Source organism: Photinus pyralis, unplaced genomic scaffold (genome assembly GCF_008802855.1).
Source record: "Photinus pyralis isolate 1611_PpyrPB1 unplaced genomic scaffold, Ppyr1.3 Ppyr1.4_LG2, whole genome shotgun sequence".
NCBI lineage: Eukaryota > Metazoa > Arthropoda > Insecta > Coleoptera > Lampyridae > Photinus > Photinus pyralis.
The window spans coordinates 17,335,126-17,354,665 of record NW_022170403.1 but is presented as its reverse complement, the minus strand read 5'-3'; the positions used below and the strand labels follow the sequence as shown (position 1 = coordinate 17,354,665).

The window sequence follows — 19,540 nt, the reverse complement described above, 5'->3', positions numbered from 1 at the left end:
CGCAGTTCATATTGAACTAGTAAACGATCTTTCCACTGATAGTTTTATAAATGCACTAAAGCGTTTTATATCGCGGAGAGGCAAGCCAAGTGATGTGTTCTCGGACAATGGATCCAATTTTGTAGGTGCTCATAATCATTTTCGTGAACTCTACGAATCAACTCAAAATTCGGATCATAATGAGAAGGTTTCAATTTTTTTATCACACGAAAAAATTACTTGGCATTTTATTCCTCCTAGATCGCCTCATATGGGAGGTCTATGGGAGTCTGCAGTTCGTTTGACTAAATTTCATTTAGTTCGAATATTAGGAAATGCAAATGTAACGTATGAGGAGATGATAACAGTTTTAACACAAATCGAGGCATGTCTTAATTCACGTCCATTGACTCCTCTTTCCGATGACCCTGACGATTATTTACCACTCACACCGGCTCACTTCATAATCGGTGAAACATTAGCTGCGATTTCACAAGCAGATCTTAAAGAAATCAAGATTACACGATTGTCACGATACCAACGGTTACAGCAGCTATTCCAGCATTATTGGAGTAGATGGTCGCATGAATATTTGACACAAAAGCAACAACGACGTAAATGGAAACACGACCAGCAGAGTCCAATTAAAATAGGAGCTCTCGTTATTCTAATGGAAGAAAATACTTCACCACTTCGATGGCCAATGGCACGTATAGTACAGCTTCATCCAGGAGCAGATAAGGTGGTGCGGGTAGTATCGGTAAAGGTACCAAGTGGCAGTGTATTCAAACGTACGTTAGCGAAAATTTGTGTGTTACCAGTAGAAGATACTTAACAACTTATTGTTTTTATAAAGCTTCCATTGGAAGAATTTGTATTACTTACCATAACATATTGTTTTTATATTGCTTTGAAAGCAGATCTTTCAAGGGGTTCGGCGTATGTGCAATTTTGCACTAATTTTAATCTAGTATTCATTATTAGAGTTTGTTATTTTAAATACAAATAGAAATGTCACAACGTACCATTAAAAATTTCAATACAGTTCATTTAATTCAACAAATTTGATATTATTCTCCTTAATTGGAGTGGTCCTTCGAGACACAACAAACAATACAATTTGGTTAATACAATCAAGAAATGCGGTCTATGTATTTCAGGATATTATGCCCTGTAGGTAGGGTTGCCATCTCAAAACTCTGCCAACTAGGACAGGAAGCGTGAAAATCCCGGATTTAGGTATCATAAACCCGGACATATCAACTGAATTTGATACAAAATATTGTCTAAAGAAATTGTCTTTGAAATTGTACTTTATTAAGGAGCTCCTAGCGAGTTTATAATTTTGCGGTGTCTGTCCGTCTGTCCGTCCGTTAGCACCATAACTCATAAAGGAATGGACCGATTACGATTAAATTTTGCAGGTGGATTCTTTATCAAATTTGTAGATCAGAGTTCGTGAATTGGCAATGTAGACCAAAAAATAAAGTAGGCCCTTTTGACATCTTCGTTAGTTATGAACCGAATTGCTTGAAATTCAATATGCGCATAGCATTAGCAATATAAAACACAATTCCAAAAGTTGTGCCTAATCGATCAGTATTCACAGTGCCCTTTGCGTATCTCGACCATTTACAGACCGAATTGCAACCTTTCTTATTTATGGAAGCAATTAAATGAAATTTCATACATATACACTTTAAATAAGAGCAAAACTGGCATCTGGTTTAAAATTTGGTATTGCACATGCTATAGCCACACCCAGGAGCTCGTTTGCTATATTTGTTTAATTTATTTTTATCACTGACTATACTGTATTCATTTTAAGAAGGTAGCGGTAAAAAACATAGAGAAGATTTGACCTTCAGTGTGATTGGTTAAAACACAAGTCAGTATTACGCTGAAACATAAAACGAGTGGCGAATTTTGCAAGCTGGTAGTTTCTGTTGGCATCTAAACTATTGAAGTGTCATTAACTGTTAATGTCAAAGATTGATTTCTGTTTGCAGTGCAAGATATTTCTACTTTACAATAATTTGGTGCCGTTTTATATTTTTCCTGTGTGTGCTTATCTTCAAACCCAGCGCCATCTACTACCTTCTTATAATGAATGAAGTATAGACTGTTTCAATATTCAATAAATTCCTTTTTTAGGCTATCATCACAAAAATGTTGATTTTGTGGTCGCTTTTGCGGCCATAAAGTTTCACTTTATTGTACGCTTCTGTCAAACTTTATTTTATTGTACACATCTGTCAAACTATACTTATTTGAAACTGATGTGTGAGAACCAGTAATCTGTTTGATAGAAAGCGTCTATCTGGTCTGTCCTCATCAAGGATTGGGTCCATCCACGTGCGTTTTTTTCACTTTCAGACTTGTAGGAATGTTTCACACTATTTTGCGTAATCACAATGTTCACATTTAAAATTATAGTTTGACGTTTCAATCTTTGCTACTTGCAGAGACCTTTTTGAAGTGTAGAACCAAAACATGAGGAAGATGTTATTGCTTACATTATTATACGAAGAATCACCAGCAATTAACCGAGAACACAAGTAGCTACCTATACCTACCATCAAAGTAGGTAATCAGGTTTCTAATAATTGTACCACGATACACTTACAACGGTATGCTCTTGCGCATCTAGCGTGACGTCACGTGCGAACAAAACCACAGAATATAGAGCAAAATTACGATGCTTAGATCGACAAATCACAAGGTTAGTTGACAAATCATACTGATTTGTGTAGAGATCCTCGCGTAAGTTATTTCTGGGATTTCGTGATCGTGTGAAATAAACTCTAACCAAAATTGATCCTAAACATGAAATGCGGCTGTTTCAGTAAAAATTATATAATTAATGCGTTATCAAAAGATCTAATCTCTCCTCCGTGTCCCTTTTATTTTGATTTTCATTATTACGCCGTAGTTTTAAAGTAGGTAAAGCATCAGGTTTCAAACATCCGCTGTTTTTAAAAGTAGGTCTAAGAAGTCGTTCCCTTAGCGGTGCTTCAAAACGGCTGGCTTCAAAATGTTCATAACAAATACAGGATATAGGATTAAACAGCAATGGAAAGACTTAAACACACCACTTAATAATATAATGTAACACCATTTTTCAAGGTAATTTTGTCCTTACGACGACTTGCAACAATCCATTTTAGAGAAAAGTCTTCAATTTTCGGAAATCGAAAGTACCTATTTTATTTCCACACACAACCTGGCATTTTGGAATTTTCACTAATGATTACTTAGCTATCAACAAATTAATGCTTAGCTATCAACAAATTAACGCTATAAAACTCGTAAATACAACTGAAAAGGTGCAAACTGTCACGCGCGACATCTGTACTGGATTTTTCCGTGCGTAAACATTTGAATTTTGGCGCCACACGTTCGCAGGTGACGTAATGCGCAGTAGAAAACGCGTTTGAGAAAAATAATGAGCATACCGTGTGTAAGTGTATCGTGTATTGTACGTTAACTATAAGGTCTTGGAAGCCACAGTTACGAAGGACCTATTGCATTTGACATTATTAAAATCTTGTGCAACCGAAGAAGTTGCGATTGTACTTTTACTCTCAAACGCCTGCTTTTATATCATATATGACTTAGGGTCGCAAGCGCAACGCTTGCAGCTTCCAAAATTTCATTTGGGGTATCTGAACTGTCGCTATCACCCATTTTGATACGCACAAAACACACGCAAAGATGCTAATTATAATTTATTACATATGACAGGAAATGCTTTGTTTTTAATTGTCTAAGATAACTATGATTTTCAGAAAAAATATGTTTATGAGCAAATTTTTGAATTCTTTTTTTATGATCGCCTAAAAAATGTTGTGTGCACCTTGGCCAAAAGTGGTTTGTTAGGCCTCATCTGAATTGCGGCCTCGGCTACCGCCTCGGCCACAAACAGCAGCTTCGGCCAAAAAAGATCACTTTTACGGCCTTGGTACACAAATAACTATTTTTGGTCCTCTGTTATGCCACTAGTGAAAATATTCTTTCAACGTTGGCATTATAAGCAGGAATGAAAAAAAATCACTAGGCAATTTTCAATAACTCCAAGTATAAATGAGGATTCGCTGTTTTAAAATATTGTAACCAAAGCTGACTGGCGCTTAAAAGTTTATCTTGTTGCCTTAAATTTTGACAGAAACTAGATGTTTCAGTAGCCTAAAACCCGGACTACCAATGAAACCCGGCCCGGACGCTCCCCGGGCGCCCCCTAAACTAGGACAAATCGGGGGAAACCCGGACGGATGGCAACCCTACCTGTAGGTATACTTATATAGATTAGTTTAATGTTAAACGTAACAAATAACTATACGCAAAGCAGTAAATCGCCGTAGTATGTAAATTTTTAGTAGGTAGGTAGGAGATTTCGCAAAAAAGGGCGTATGAAACCAGATGTGAGAAGCGTTGTGATGTGAGTGAATTTCATAATATTTATTGATAAAGCGTTAACTTGTCATAGCCCTAGTGTGGTTACGAAACATAAAAAGATTCGAAAAAAAATGTTAAAATCCGAAGCGGTGACTTTATTCCAGAAAGTCAAAAAACAAACAAAACCTTTACAACTTGACGAAAGATTATGGTCCATTGCCTACTGAAATAACAAACCCCGAAAACAACGACATGGATCCAGAGATATATATATATATCAATCCCAAAAAGCCTTATTCGTTCAAAAACAAAAGACAAATGCGGAAATAAGCGATATGGAATTCCGTAGTCGTGAGAAAAGTTCCAATATTGTGTGGAAACAAGAAAGATCAATAAGATTGACAACCTCAAACTTTGGAAAAATAGGTATGTAAAATGCGCTCTACTACATCATGTGTGATGTGTTACTGTGTTAGTAGTGTAAAAATGATACTATACTGCTTATAGACCGGGAGATGATGACACTTTTTGTGGTGTGATTTGCTACAAGTATGGCGACCATTCAAAGGTTTAATTAAGTACTCCTTGAAACGAAAATGGTGCTAACTCTCTGGGAGTGGGGCCGTTATTGCGTGACGATTGTTTAAACATGTAGGAAAATTGAATGATTTTGAACAATTTGCTACACAAAATTCTTTGGATTTTCTGGTAGTCGGTGACAAAACAAATGACGGAAACGAAATGCCATACTTTTCCGGTGGGCCTTATAGCCCGCCATACTCATTTGAAAGTGTCGATTGTTTGTATTTTTTTTTGGTGATTTGCTACAAGCTCATTTTTTTATGAGCATCAAGTCCTCAATCAGTCATTCACGAAAATCAACCTGCCATACCGCAGCGACGGGCCCGCATAGCCGCCATACCGGCACAAAGATGTCATTTTTGTTAATAATTTTGGGCGATACAATAACATTGAAATAACAAAACTATGTATAGTTTCTGAAAACTTAAAAAAATAGTAATCTTGGACAGGTTCGTAGCATAGGTACTCTAGTATACAATAGATGTAAGTAATGGTGGGTTTATACAATCATTATCATTAGTCGACAATAATTAGATCATTCAGAAATAGCCAATAGATGCCAGGGACGGACCTAGACAAAAAAATCGGGGGGGCAGACATGACATTTTGCCAACTCAACTGTAAAAATTTCCAACTCAAACGGGTAGTATCTATTAAGTATTAAGTGGTATTTCCAAGTCTAATAAATCATGTAGAAAATGTAAGATATCAGTATACGGTCTCTAATACTAATTAAAAGCATTACCAAAATACCAACCTTGTGTAGAAGAAGAAGGAAGTGACTTTCCTATTAAAGAGTCCTTTTTTATAGATTTTGCCGAAATTTCTTATTCCTTCAATAGTCGACTTATCACATTTACGATTTACCTACTTTCGCGGAATTCGCCAACTGGTAATGAAAATTACCAACTCTTGTCAAAATTACCAACTAGTTAAGTATTGGAGGGGCAGCCTGCCCCCCCTTGCCCCCCCCATAGGTCCGTCGCTGATAGATACAAGGGTATGGTTCCGTTGGTTAGCAACATACAATAAACCTTTGTTTCTATTGCCTATTTCTTAATGATCTGATGATAGTCAAGCAATGCTAATGATTGTATAAACCCAAGATTACCTTGGTCGATTCGGAATTTAACGTTACGAAATTATCGTTCTTCTAGAAAGTATAGATTCGCAGCTAAAAAAAACCCTTGGCAAAGAAAGAAACCTAGAGTTTTCTGTACAGATTCACGGGAAATGCAAATTTCCAATGCACCTGTGTAAAGCGTAGGTATATACAAATTATAACCATTGAAAGGTACAGTGATCGTCAACATGGAAATGCACATGCACACTCTATTAATGCTTATTATTTATAAACCAACATCTCAACACTCCACTCGTGAACGTGTTGTAAAGTCGTTAAGCCGCTTGTGAGCCAGAGGCAGAGTGCACTTTCAAATTTGTTTTTTGTCCCTTATGGACATTAATTCATGCCTTAACGGGAATACAAACATGAAATAATTTCTGATCGAATGACACCAATACCAAGTGTGTAAGTGCTGTAGTTCCGGAGCCGTTGTGACACAGACAGACAGACAGACAGGCATCAATAGCACAATTTTTTTATTTTTTTAAAGTGAAAGTGCAAAAATGTTGACCAATAAATGTCCAAATAAAATAATAAAATTCAAACCTCCCTCGTTTGTTCAACATGGCGATAACGTCCTATACGACACTTATATGAATATGGGTATGATAGACACTCTAAGAACATTTTTAATAAAATACGTCAGACAGATAGGACTAGGGGGTGTGTTGGTGTCGCATTGTTCTATGGTTCCAACGTATACCTTCACTTATTTGGACACCTATTCAGAAGGAATGCGTTTTACGAGTGTTAATTTCAATAAGAATCGATACATTTTGAGATGCATTTGTACACTATATACATGCATAGTGTTATTATATTCTAAACAAAAACTCTATGATAAATTTATTATGATACATGTTACAGTTGGACTGTTGAGGAAGTGAAATCATAAAATACATATTCGAAGACAACATGTGAAAATGTTTACAATAATTTCCACACTTACCTGGCTTGTAAACTAAATATGTTAGACACATATTGTGTTGTAAGGATTCCGCATTAGTGCAGATGTCTATGTAGCACTTTAAAGTGGAATATGCATAAAAAATACTGATCTTTCTGTTTCAAAATTGCACTGATATACACAGAAATCCGAAACATAAGGCAATAACCCAATGTAAGATAAACTCCTTATAACTGTAACTAAGTGTTCCTTAGGAAGATGTTTCCGTTCTTACTAATCTTGCGCCTTTCCGATTTTCCCAAAGATTGTTTATTTCCCCTCAACTCGATTTACCGGCCAACTAATCTACCAAATCACGATGGACCTCTCTCACAAACTTCCCTTCCTTTTACGAATCTTTTTTGTTTGCTCCTTATACGCTAAGTTTCCAAATTACGAAAGTGCTCTGTTCTCTTACGAAAAAACTTTACTAATTAATTTTTGTAACACTTCGGTCCCTATACATATAGGTAGGTGGTACAAAAACATTGCTTGTTTTCTTTACTTTCTTTTACGACTTCGGTACCGGTTTTCTATATTTTTAGATTACAATTTTAGTACGTCGTTAAAGGCTTAATTAGGTTAACTTTTTTTCGTGTATGTAGGAAAATATGTAGTTGAAGTTTTATAATTCTTGTTTCCAGTAATTAACAGAATATCTATAGCCTCCATTACAATATAACGAGATTTTAATTAGGTTCTTTTGTTTTATGTTAACACATTTTGCGAATGTAATCAACCCAGTCTTATGTTACAAATGAATTAATTATATTATTATTAATGAATTAAATTACTGCAACTTATATAGCAGTATAATCGTTTTCGTGTATCATCTCAAATGGTGGTAATCGGGCATCTCTATACACCGTATTTTGATACTTAGAAACTGCATAAAACCTGTCACCGTGGTTCTACCAACAAAAAAAATCAGTTTTCGTTTGTCACACAGGGGCTTTTTTACAGAGTAATCAGCACTCTCCCGAAGTTGCTTCAAACTAGCCACCACATAGTTACAACTTTCGCGTAAAGACTCCTCAATCAATGTTTTTTACAGGATAAATGAGAGGCAGAAAGATCATACCTTTGATAGAAACCAGCAAGAAATTTTGAAAAAATGTTGAAGCAACAGAGGATTCTTACAAAAATGAAGTCCGCAATTGATTACTTACGTTTACCTATACGCCCGAGAGCTTAAATTCGATTTACACAAAGACCAGCTACCTTTCTTCTAAATGGTCAAGTAGCTTAGTTCATTTTTTCCACAATAATGAGCAACTGTGAACGATGAAGTGAACAATGTCTCCAACAAAAATTTGCAATTTTTAATTCTTCCACTCTTCAAAAACTGTTTGGTTGTTGTTTATGGAGGTCTAAAACTGCCATTAAATTTGCAAAGGCGATAGGTAAATAATTGTAGTGTATTGTAGCATGAAGCCTTCATTGGCTGTTTTGTAAATAACCACACTGAACTATCAACTATCATACAAAATCGGTAAAGGCGGACAATAACGTGAAACTGTTAGTAATGCAGATTGTTATTAACCGGTTTTTGACAGACAACAAAACTGTTTGATAGTGATGAGATGATATAAATATTGTGCAGTCATTGAAACAGGTGTATTCATAACAAAGAAGAAGAATTATACTTACCACTAACTAGCGCCATAATGAAGTGGGCGCAAACTGTCCAGTAAAGTGAGGGGACATTTTCTCTAGCATCAACATTTTGTTCTTTAAGATGATATTCGGACGTTTTGTGCGCTACAAGCCTAGTGCTACATTCCACCAATGATTCCTATATTCACGATAGAAGCTAAAATTGTTAAATCGTGAAAATAAAAGATGCCAGACCTGTCGCAAATGTGTTTGCTAGATACGAAGGATTTTAGTAAGTATCAATAAAATAACGTCAAAAAGTGTGACATCTGTCCGTCCAGACGTTCGTACGATAACTCAAAAAAACTTTAAAACTTCGCCTCTCTCTATGACCCATAACAAAAAAGTGCGTTGACAGATTTAAAAATTATCAAAGTCGTGGGATATGGAAGAGACTTCAACGCATTTTTTTTGTGGCATCAGTATTTTATTAGACAGTTTTGACTTCACCATAAGATCTTGTCGGAGGCTACCACATTCCCTTTGTCGGTACCCACTTCCGACGCTCTGTTCGCTCATAAATGGCGTTTGAAGTTTTGACCCCACCATCAGTCAGATCTTGTCCGGATTAACCACATTCCCTTTTGCCGGTAGTCGATATCCACTCCTACAGTCATATAGATGGGCCATTTCGGTGGGTTTCGCTAAGGACCCTCCAAAAATAGTACTCAATTTTTGGGTCACTTCTCACGTCGCCAGTTGTTAATTACAGGGCCCAGTAGGTACACGTACACTCCTCGCCTTTCTACATGCGATCTTTTACGGGTCTTCTTTTGCTTTAAATGTATTGCTATGTAAACAATGTCAATATTAGACGTTGATGTATGGTCCAGACAATTTTCTTTTCTAAATTATCTAATTATGCTGTTGGATTCTTTACGTGCAACAAAACGATTATTGCATTTCTAGTTGTATCCAAGCGGTTTGTTATCAATTTTGATTTGTTAAATCATTTTTCTACAATCGATATCCAAAGTAGGCATTTGCGCTCGTATTTGACAACGCAAACGTCATCTTTTTCGAGGAATGTCACTTTGTCGCTTATAAGCGACAAAATAGAAAAAACGCTCGCTCTCCCAATTATTAACTATAAATCAAATATGCATTGCTCAGAGTATCCAATGACAACGAGTAAATGACATCTTTCATTTGGGCATAAGATTAAAATGATGTGAGTGAAAAATTTAAATTTGTGGAAATATGTGAACTGATCGATTGTAGAAAAAATCTTGTGTGTAATTCGAGCGCAAATTGATTGTCGATTTCAAGAGATTGCCGCGCTCCTTCGTCGCGCGTCAACTGTCTCTTTCAATCGACAATATATCATTTTGCGCTCTTAATACACAAATAGCTATTAAGTGTCATTCAGTTTGAATTAATGGGCATTTTTATTACTTTTGTTAAAAGGTTGATGTAATTTATTAGCGATAATGATGCGTTTTAATATGCATAGCTGCGTGTTTTTCCTAGCAAAATTTTACTCGAGATAAAAGAATTTCTCGGAAAATTCCGTGTAAAAATTTGAAACGTGACGCTAAGGAGGGGCAAGGAACGTAGGCGGGATTGGCTGTTGTTGTTCCTACGTGTCCGTTAATTGGATGAAGATTTTAGAATTTTGGAATTGGGAGAGGAAACGTAAATAATGAAGTTGATGTTAGAAGGGGGCCTTTTGTCAATTTCGAGGCCGGGGTGCTGTTCGTTGAAAGCTTAGAAGACGCGGGTGTTGCATTAAGTGTCGTGTTGTTCGTCCAGCAAAGTTCTTAACGCTTTAGTCAGGACATCAGCCGAGTTGGAGTGAAAGTTTTGAGAAGACGTGAAATTTTAGTGAAGGAGTTTCATTGAAGGTATTCGTCGATTGTTTCGCCATGGTTTCATCGGTCATGTGTTGGCTAGACAGTCCAATAAAATGCAGAAAAATTACGTTTCTTGATTCTCGAAGAGGAGATAAGTATAAAGACAAGAAAGTATAGTGCACCAAGATTGTGAGTGCGTTAGTTCTCTGACCGGATTTTTGGGATTCAGAAAACGGTTATGCGGGGTGTGTAAAACGAACTTTGTTATAGTCCACTTTGTTTGCTAGAATTTTTGTGGTTAATTTGCTTTGTGTTTTTAGAATAAATGTTGTCTGCGTTAATTCATGTAAATCGTGTGCGTATTCGAACCATTTAGCGATCCAGATTTATGTCTCATGCTTAATTATGATTAATTTTGTTGATCCTTGCCCAAGGTTTATTTCAGGTGTCTTCAAAATTTGTTTAAGTAATCCTTTTGGAATTTAAGGAATTTGATCGTGACCATTATTTGCCATAGAATTTAGAATTTGAAGTCGAAATTAAAATTTTTCATCACGCCGGGATTCGGGTGTGTCCTGGGAACATTTTAATAAGAGAGGACATCAACTAACTAGCACAATACACGTTGATGTTTTTGGAAAAAATATGACGTTCCTAGAATCTTGAAATTCGCTACCCGATTTTATTGTTACACAATTTAAAATGGATAAAATGGATTTTCTTTTGCTTTTGTTTTCTTTGTTAACTTAGTTCGTGTATTTGTGTGGGCTGTACCAGGGTTTTTGTCCCGAAAAAGGTTTCTCTGTGCGCTTTATATGTTCTCATCTTTTCTTACGCCCAAAATTATTAGTTTTTGTTCAATTTCCTTTCCCATTTGTGTATAAAAAGAACCGCCAGTTTTAACACAGACTGTTATTCAGATTCGAAAGTGTCGCGGAACGTCCATTGTTATGACATGAAAGTAACCACGGTGGCTCTACTCGTGAATATGTGGTAAATTAAGATTGCAGTCGCTTCTCAACTTTTGCTGCTAAGCACTGCAGGCATGGTATTATTATGAAAAACCTCGTGAAAAACCATTAAAATGATTTTTTTATTTTTTCCTTTACGTCCAAATAATAAAGTCCACCTTGTTAATAAAAGATCGCGACTAAGATGGCCTGTTACAAATAACTCCGGAAACATTTGTTTAGTAATTGATCAATGGAAGTCGTTGATATATTGGGTATCTTATCCACAATGCATTACTGTCTGTATGGCCGCCTATATACATATTCTCTTCCATTGATTGCATGATGCTATGTAAACATACTTGACATCATCATACACCGATGACGTGCGCGCAAACTTAGGAACATCCTACTTAACAGCACTAATTGTGTTTCTTTAACGGATTTTTATCAAAATAAGAAATATCATGACATATGTCCCACAAATTCTTTTTCATTAATCTGTAACGAAGCACCCGGAATATCTGCATTTAGTTTGCCGTTTACAAAGACCACCCTGTATAGTAACGATTGGTTTGGGCTTCGTTACGCAAGGAGACCGCGTAATTTTTGTAACCACCGAAGGATGTTGTCCTGGCGAAGATGAGGGACAATTAATATTATTTGGTTTCAGCGCCGTTAATTATTTATAAGATGTTTTAGATTCCCATAATAAGTAAAATCATTGTAAAATCAAGGATAGAACGAGTTCAAATCGAGTTGTTTACAAGTTTTGCAGTCCCATCCGTATGCCTGCATGTTGCGATAAGAATGTTAAAACGATAGCGCCGTTTGAGAAGAAAAGTCCAAAGGAGCTAGTTGCAGGTTGGATTGATAAGTATTTAGGTTTGATTACGCTTAATTAGGTAAGCGCTGTTAATTAATGCCATGTTAATGGGCAGTAGTAAACCCTGTCAAAAACCGTCGAGAGAGGTGTCCACAGAGGCGCTGTGATTTTTCTATTTGTTTGCAAGTTGTCCCAGATTTTTAAGATAACCACAGGAGCCACAATTAATTAAAAACCGAATTATTTTCTACACCGCTCGGTACGAGCACCACCCGGCTTTGGAAATTCCCTGTTCCACTTCTACCAAAATGGGTTTCCTTTAAAAGGAAAAGGCTCAATTTGGGAGGGATCTTTTCTGCTTCATACTTTCGAGTTGTAAGTACGCCTTTTGATTTTTCTAATTTGCGAAACCGTATCATACCGAATCCACCGAAACCCTTTTGTTTTACCCTTTTCCCTTTTTAGCGACCGTAAGTCAATCCGTTGTCCTTTCCGTTTAACTACCGTTTTGAGTTTCCCTTTTTTTTCACAACCGTAACCTTTTGCCACCGTTCCGCTAAACTTCATTATATTCTGTTCTTGCTTTTCCGCTTTTCTTTCTCCCATAGACACCGCTAAGTGATTTGTGCTTTATTGCTTTATTCCCTTTAGGAAATTTACCGTCAGGGCCGTTGGCCATATTTTGTTTTAGATAAGCCGGAAGTGACCGCCGCCATTTTGTGGTGAACTCTTACCGATCCCTGGTAGATTCCGTTCTCCACTAGAGGATACCCGGAGGCTTTCCAACCCGTCCGACAAGACCGCCCCTTTCCCAAGACTTAGGGGTGCAGTTTAAGTCTTGGTGGCGCCCGAGTGACCGACCGACCGTCTACGGTGTGAAAAATTGAATTGTACAATTATATTATTGTTCGACAATTAAAGGAACTTGAATTAATTGTACTTTCATCATTTAAGCTACCGTTCGTGCACGAGCTAAGGGGGAAGTTCGTCGCAAATCGATATAGAATTGTTCAAAATAATTGTAGAGTAAACAAAATCGACGATTCATACCTATATTGTCGTACAATATACCCACGCCCGACTATAAATGGAAGGTGTGGAATTCTGTACTCAATTAGTTATCATTAAAAGGAAAAGTTCTTCCAATTTATTCAAAGTTATAATAAAACAATAAATTGGAAACTTGAACTCGATTTTCAATCAACATGAGCCTACACTACACTTTATCAATTGAAACTATTCAACCTTAAAATCCGAAATAGATATAATACCAATCTTACAGCAAATAATTGGCCTAAGACTACTGTTATTTTAGGACGAAAGGTTGCCTTTACATTATAGATCTACGTGCAATTTTCTGGTAGGTAGCCGATCGGTCCCTCCCCATGTGTAAATATCACGATAATTTTCTGAGCGTGATTACAAATGATTTCTCTCTACCTTACAGTAGGATTGTTTATTCATTGCAAACAAGGGCAAGGTGTGTTTTGCTTCGGACATTATTATAATCTATAACTCAATTTACACACTCTGAAATAGTAAATGAATCGTTAAACTATGGGATGCATCACAAATAAAACACCTGCAGAATTCGCTTCAGAAAAGAATAGTTTGTTTTGTTATAATAAAAATGATTAATCCAACTTCTAAAAGGCGTGGTAGAAAATTCGAAAGCTAAATAATGTTCAGTAAAGTGAACGTTATAAAAATAAAATACATGCTTTTCTGGTGATTTTGATTTATTCCAAACACGTACGTTACACGGTTCATGTTCATTCGGTATAATTATACATTTCTGAGGTATTTCGCGATATATTTTAAAGTTTAAGATGGCCACAAAGAATGAAGAACGAGTAAAACAGAAATAGAACAATTTATGTAGTCGTCGTGCTCGTGGTGATAAAAGAAAACAAAACGGAAAACTGTAGCTATAAATGGACCATTAAGAGGACGATATTTGCTAATACTTTCAATAAAGGCCTGCGCGGACTAATAAAATTTTATTGAACCATTAGGCATACATGAATTTTATTGGATTGTTTGATCATTATAGCACGGTCTCGGGATTTAGGTGTGTAGCGATAACAAATGTCACCATTTAATTAAATGCAACGTTATTAACGGACAAAAAACGTTTGAAGGGTAGGTACCTACTAAATAAGTCCCATCCCGATGGCGTAGTTTGAATAACCATTAAACCGAAGGTGGACAAAGGTAAACTAGTACTTAAATAAAATAATAAAATGTCCAATTTCTTAAATATAGGAATAGCGTGGTAAAGATTAGACATCAATGGTAAAAAAGTTATACATTGAATAAAAGTTTCTGACATAATTATATTGTGAGATAACATTATTTAGGATTAGCAGGGCAAGCACTGGCATAAGTTTGAGTAAAGAAGGTATGCACTAGATACATATAAATAAAATTAAAATTGTGAGTTATTGATATTGATGATCTTTTTTGGAACTTCACTCTCTCAATCATCTCAATGACATTATAAGTCCGCCACTAGAGACATATCGAAATATTCCTTAGACTAAACCGCTTGAATAGTTACAGGTAATTAGAGCACTGATAAAATGATGAACCAACGGAAAGTGTCTAGGTAAATACTGTAAATAACAAGTACTTTCTAAGGAGTAAGGAGTTTTATTATTTGCCCTGGAATAGAGTGACAGTCCCAGGAGCCCAACCGGATAAAGGAACAATCACAAATTAAATCAAATACCAATACATTTCAATTTTAGCAAATCCCTATGACGCTGTTCCCATTCGATTATAATTTATGTTCTGTTATCTGCGGTGCCGTTTCCGCGATGTTAAATATTAACTTAACGAATGCGTTTTTCTAACTTACGTACCTACCCCGATCAATGTCAATAATCACACCATAATTATCCGATCCATTTTTGTGCAAAATCCTAGTCCAATTTAAGCCATTCCAATTGCACTATTATTATACAAATAAACGTCTCAGTAGTAACAAAACACACTAACACACTATTTAGTGAATGACGAAACGATGAAACATGTCAGTAATCCCCACCTTAACAATTTTAATTAACACACAAGCGTGAAATAATAGCTAGGTACGTATACAGTGGAGAACAATCCGTTATTACTATTGCACACCCACAGACAACGAACCTGCACGCATAATTAACGAAGACGACCTCTTTGGTTACTGCACATTTTTGCAGGTGAGGAGCGTAACGACGACCGCCGACGTTCGTCAATATCCTTTTTATCGCAATGAACGTTTATAACAAAAGAGCGAAGCCATTCACTCGATGTTTAATTTAGTTAACTTCCTGACAAACTTCCCGTTTTGGTAAGCGAATATGAAACTGAGGATGTTTTATCGGCTTTCAGTAGGAGCTGGTAGATAATTTTGTTTGAGCAAACAAACTCTTCCAATTTGACTATAAATAAAAACGTTTCTAATCTAAGATAGGCGATAACTAGTTAAGTATCTACGCAAGGTAAACGAGCAACCGAAAAAAGGTTACCTAATAATAGCAACATTTTACATTATGCAATAAACCACATTTACATATCTCCGCTGTCAAGGGTATAATTCCTAGCTCCAAGCCATAGCGCACGAAGAAGACTACATGAACGTACACTTGTATACAATTCAGTTTTTTTGTAACCTTCAGGCAGTGGAATGTGCATTGTAGTTTCTTTTATAAAAAATTAGTAATGTAACTTTAGTAGTTTGTTAACAGCAACAGAGAATATACAAAAGACCGTATTAAATACACCATTTTACCCCCAAAGCGCTTAGAATTTTCGTCTCATAGCGACAGCAGCGAAAAGTATAAGTCTCAAGGTGTTAATCAAGATACCAAAGATTTGATTTTTCATCGTTTGGAGCGAAAGTATTAATTTATGGCCCTAAAGCAATGTTAGGAACCAAGGACTCGCGGACTATGGGGAGATATTGATATGCAGTTGGATACTTCTGTAAACAAAATTTTATTTGGGGTTGCTATGGTAACTATAATGCTTTATAAATATACGCGGTTAAAGTTTTTGTGACTATTCACGAAAACAATGATTCAAGATTTGATTTTCCAAGATCGACGAATTGGATTAGGTTTAGCCAAACACATTGTTCACAACGATTTGGGATTTCGGCCAGATGGATTGAAGTAACCGGTAAATTTGTGTTCATTTTTATGATCTTTTTCTAGCGATGTTTGTTATTATTATTATTCACTTGTTTAAATTTCATCCCAGCTCGCGCTATTGCGATCACCCTTTTTTTGGACAGGTTATAATTTGATCAAAAGTCGACGTTTTAGATCATTTTAAGCTGTCGGTTAGTCTGTATGTATATGGCAATTTTCCGAAGTATCGACTCGACGGATTTTGCTCAAATTTGGGATATGTATATTAGGCATACGGAAACGAAAACTAACAGACCGCAATGGCAATTAACTTTTTTTTTCAAATAGCAACTTAACATTTTTATTTAGCTATTCGAAATAGCTTATTTCTCTGTGTACAACCTACAAAAATTGTGTTAAGTTTTATTACAAACAAACGGAGAAAGAAAATGTTTGAGTTGTTAACACCGTGACGTCATACAACTTTTTTTTCAAATTCTATCCCATATTTTTTAATAGATTATTTTAAAGCGATTATTTTTCGTTCTTTAACCTACAAAAATTAGGATAGGTATTATTATAAAAAACTTGGGAAAAAATATTGAGGTCAACCCTGTTTCATGTCGGACGCAAAGGTGCTGGACGAGGGACTGTGTTTGAATCGCCTCACGCTCGACGGAATTCTGGGAGTGAGGTGAAGCAATGAAATTCAGCTACATTTATATCAAACGGTTATGGAAAATTTCACGAAAAGAGTTCATGTGTGCCAGCAGAACCGTGGAGGTCACTTACACGATATTCTATTTCATAAATAATAGTGTATAATTTATGAATCAATTAAAAAATCGCCATTACCTGTGTTTTCTACTAAAATTACCTCTTGTGTGCATGTTACGACACCCTTTATATTAAAATTCCAAAACTCTTCAGTATTAAAACTGTGTTATTTCATATTATTTCTTTATAGTCGATCCGGCTATTTCGTATACCGCCTATTAGTCTGTTGTGTAGCTATTTTTTCTCGTTCCCGTGGTAATTTCGTGCTTTCAGAGAACATTTTTACGCGTTTCAAGAAACCTACGTTCTAAATGTGCAGCCTCTATCTTCGGCAGTGTCGACTGTAAAAAGTAAAATCCTGTTTTTTTTCCGTTCCCGCTTCCGTGGAAATTTCGTGAAGAGTTTTACTAAATTAGAAACCTTCGCGAGCATACGTACAACCATTCCCCAAAGTTTAATTGCAATCGGATGAATGGTTCAGGAAGGAATAGGAGACATACAGACAGATATTCATTTTCATTGTTGTAGAGAACAAACTATACCTATGCAAATAACAGAAATGCTAAATAATATATAAAATTTAAACTCTAGGTTCATATCCAGACGACGACAGCGTGTTTTTCATGAAATTGGTAAATCAAATTTTTCCCAAATTTGGGCATCATTCTAAAGTGATTTGAAAAAAAAGCGTCTCTTTTTGCACTAATGGGGGACGTATATCTACCAAAGGATACATAAAAAGGCGTCTACTTCAAGTGTCGAGATCTCGTCCCTCAAACGGACGGTCAACGCCCGTAATAGCGCATTCTAAAAAATGCGTTAACAATCCAGCACTAAAGAACTTTTTCTTGTCATTTGTCAATTATTAAGGTTACTCAGATCCTTTATAGTTTTGTATTGTGGTCTGTCGGTCCGTCCGTGTGCGCTCTAACGCTTTTTAAAAGTGGCCCATTGTGTTGAAATTTAAATTTCAATATAACTCTTCTCTGTGGTATAGGTCGAAAGTTTTAGAGCAAAATGTACTCAAAATTATTCTTTACACATGAATTTAGAGTTTTAAAAGCTTTCAAACGCATTATCTTGATGCTGAAATAGTACCTACAACACGTGCACATTTGATAATCGCATGTGTGTGATTCAAAGATGTTAATTTATTTTTCTGAGGTAACATGGATTTTGATCAAAACATGTCAAAATCGTTATTTATGCACCAAGAATATTTATGCCAAGAATTTGATGCATTTTTGGCGACTACGTGGATTTTGATCAAACATGTCAAAATCGTTATTTATTAACACAGCGAATAAACGCAAGTGAGTGTATTTTTTGGTGTTCGAATATTTCTTGCATAAACGTGAATTCGAACTTATCAAAATGAAAAACCTAAGTTATCCAGGTCTGAAAAAGAATTAACAAGTACCTAGAGACTTGGGGAAAATTAGTTATAGGTACTCCGTCCAGGACTTCGTCATTCTTGATTTATAAAGAACCCACGTAACGATTGGACACATCGAGGTATTGCGTATGCGGACAGCCGGACCAATAGGACGAAATTATATTTTAGAGGATTATTAGGGTCTTCCGACGTAGCAAACCGTATCATAAGTCAGCAGTGGACTAGATGTGACACATTTAATGCGATTCGTCGAGGTCTTTTTATGAAATGGCCCCAATATTCGGACATTTGCGTTCGTTTTGACCCAACTGACGAACACTTCTGGGTCATACCCTTTACCTTACGTTGGACTTTGACTACCCTCTTTCGACGACATTCCTTTCTCGAGATGTATGACGAATGATTGCCGATATCGTTCACCTAGGGTCAACGTATGATACACAATTCCATTCGTCGACACGATTAGCCTAAGCTCTAAGTACCTATGTTATTCCACTAGTCCATGACTTTGTGAGACATGCACGGGATAGGCTACAGTAGGCAAATGAATGAAAACTGTTCCTCGGCAAACCAAAATCCGATCCCACCATTCACTCACTATTCTGGAAAGTTTATCGTTAAAAACTTCCTCTCAAAAAGAAGTAAAATCAATGTTTGCTATTGCTCTTCCCAGATTGATTAACGATTTTTGACCTGTTACGAGTGTTCAACGAATTCTGGTTGTACTTAAAACCTGGTAAAAAAATCCATTGACTGGAAAGGGAAGAAACACAACACGTCCAATTGCGATTGTGGTTTGAAATATTTTGTCCTCTACTTTTCACGAATTCCACCAATGACAGAGAATAATATAATCTACCCTTATGATTGCCATGACGATAAGATAAGATCAAAGAAAAGTTAATAGATGCAATCCATTACACGCAACTACATACATCCGTTATGTTTTAACATGCACTCAATTATACAAAATCCTACTTTTATAATATTTCCAAATAC

The 19,540-nt window shown here is 36.1% G+C and overlaps 1 protein-coding gene across 1 annotated transcript in view; it reads right to left on the bottom strand.

Annotated features, from left to right (window-relative positions):
- Window positions 1–19,540, bottom strand: part of LOC116164881 (spermatogenesis-associated protein 13-like) — a 96,831-nt gene that overhangs the window by 11,060 nt on the left and 66,231 nt on the right. The window lies entirely within an intron of this gene.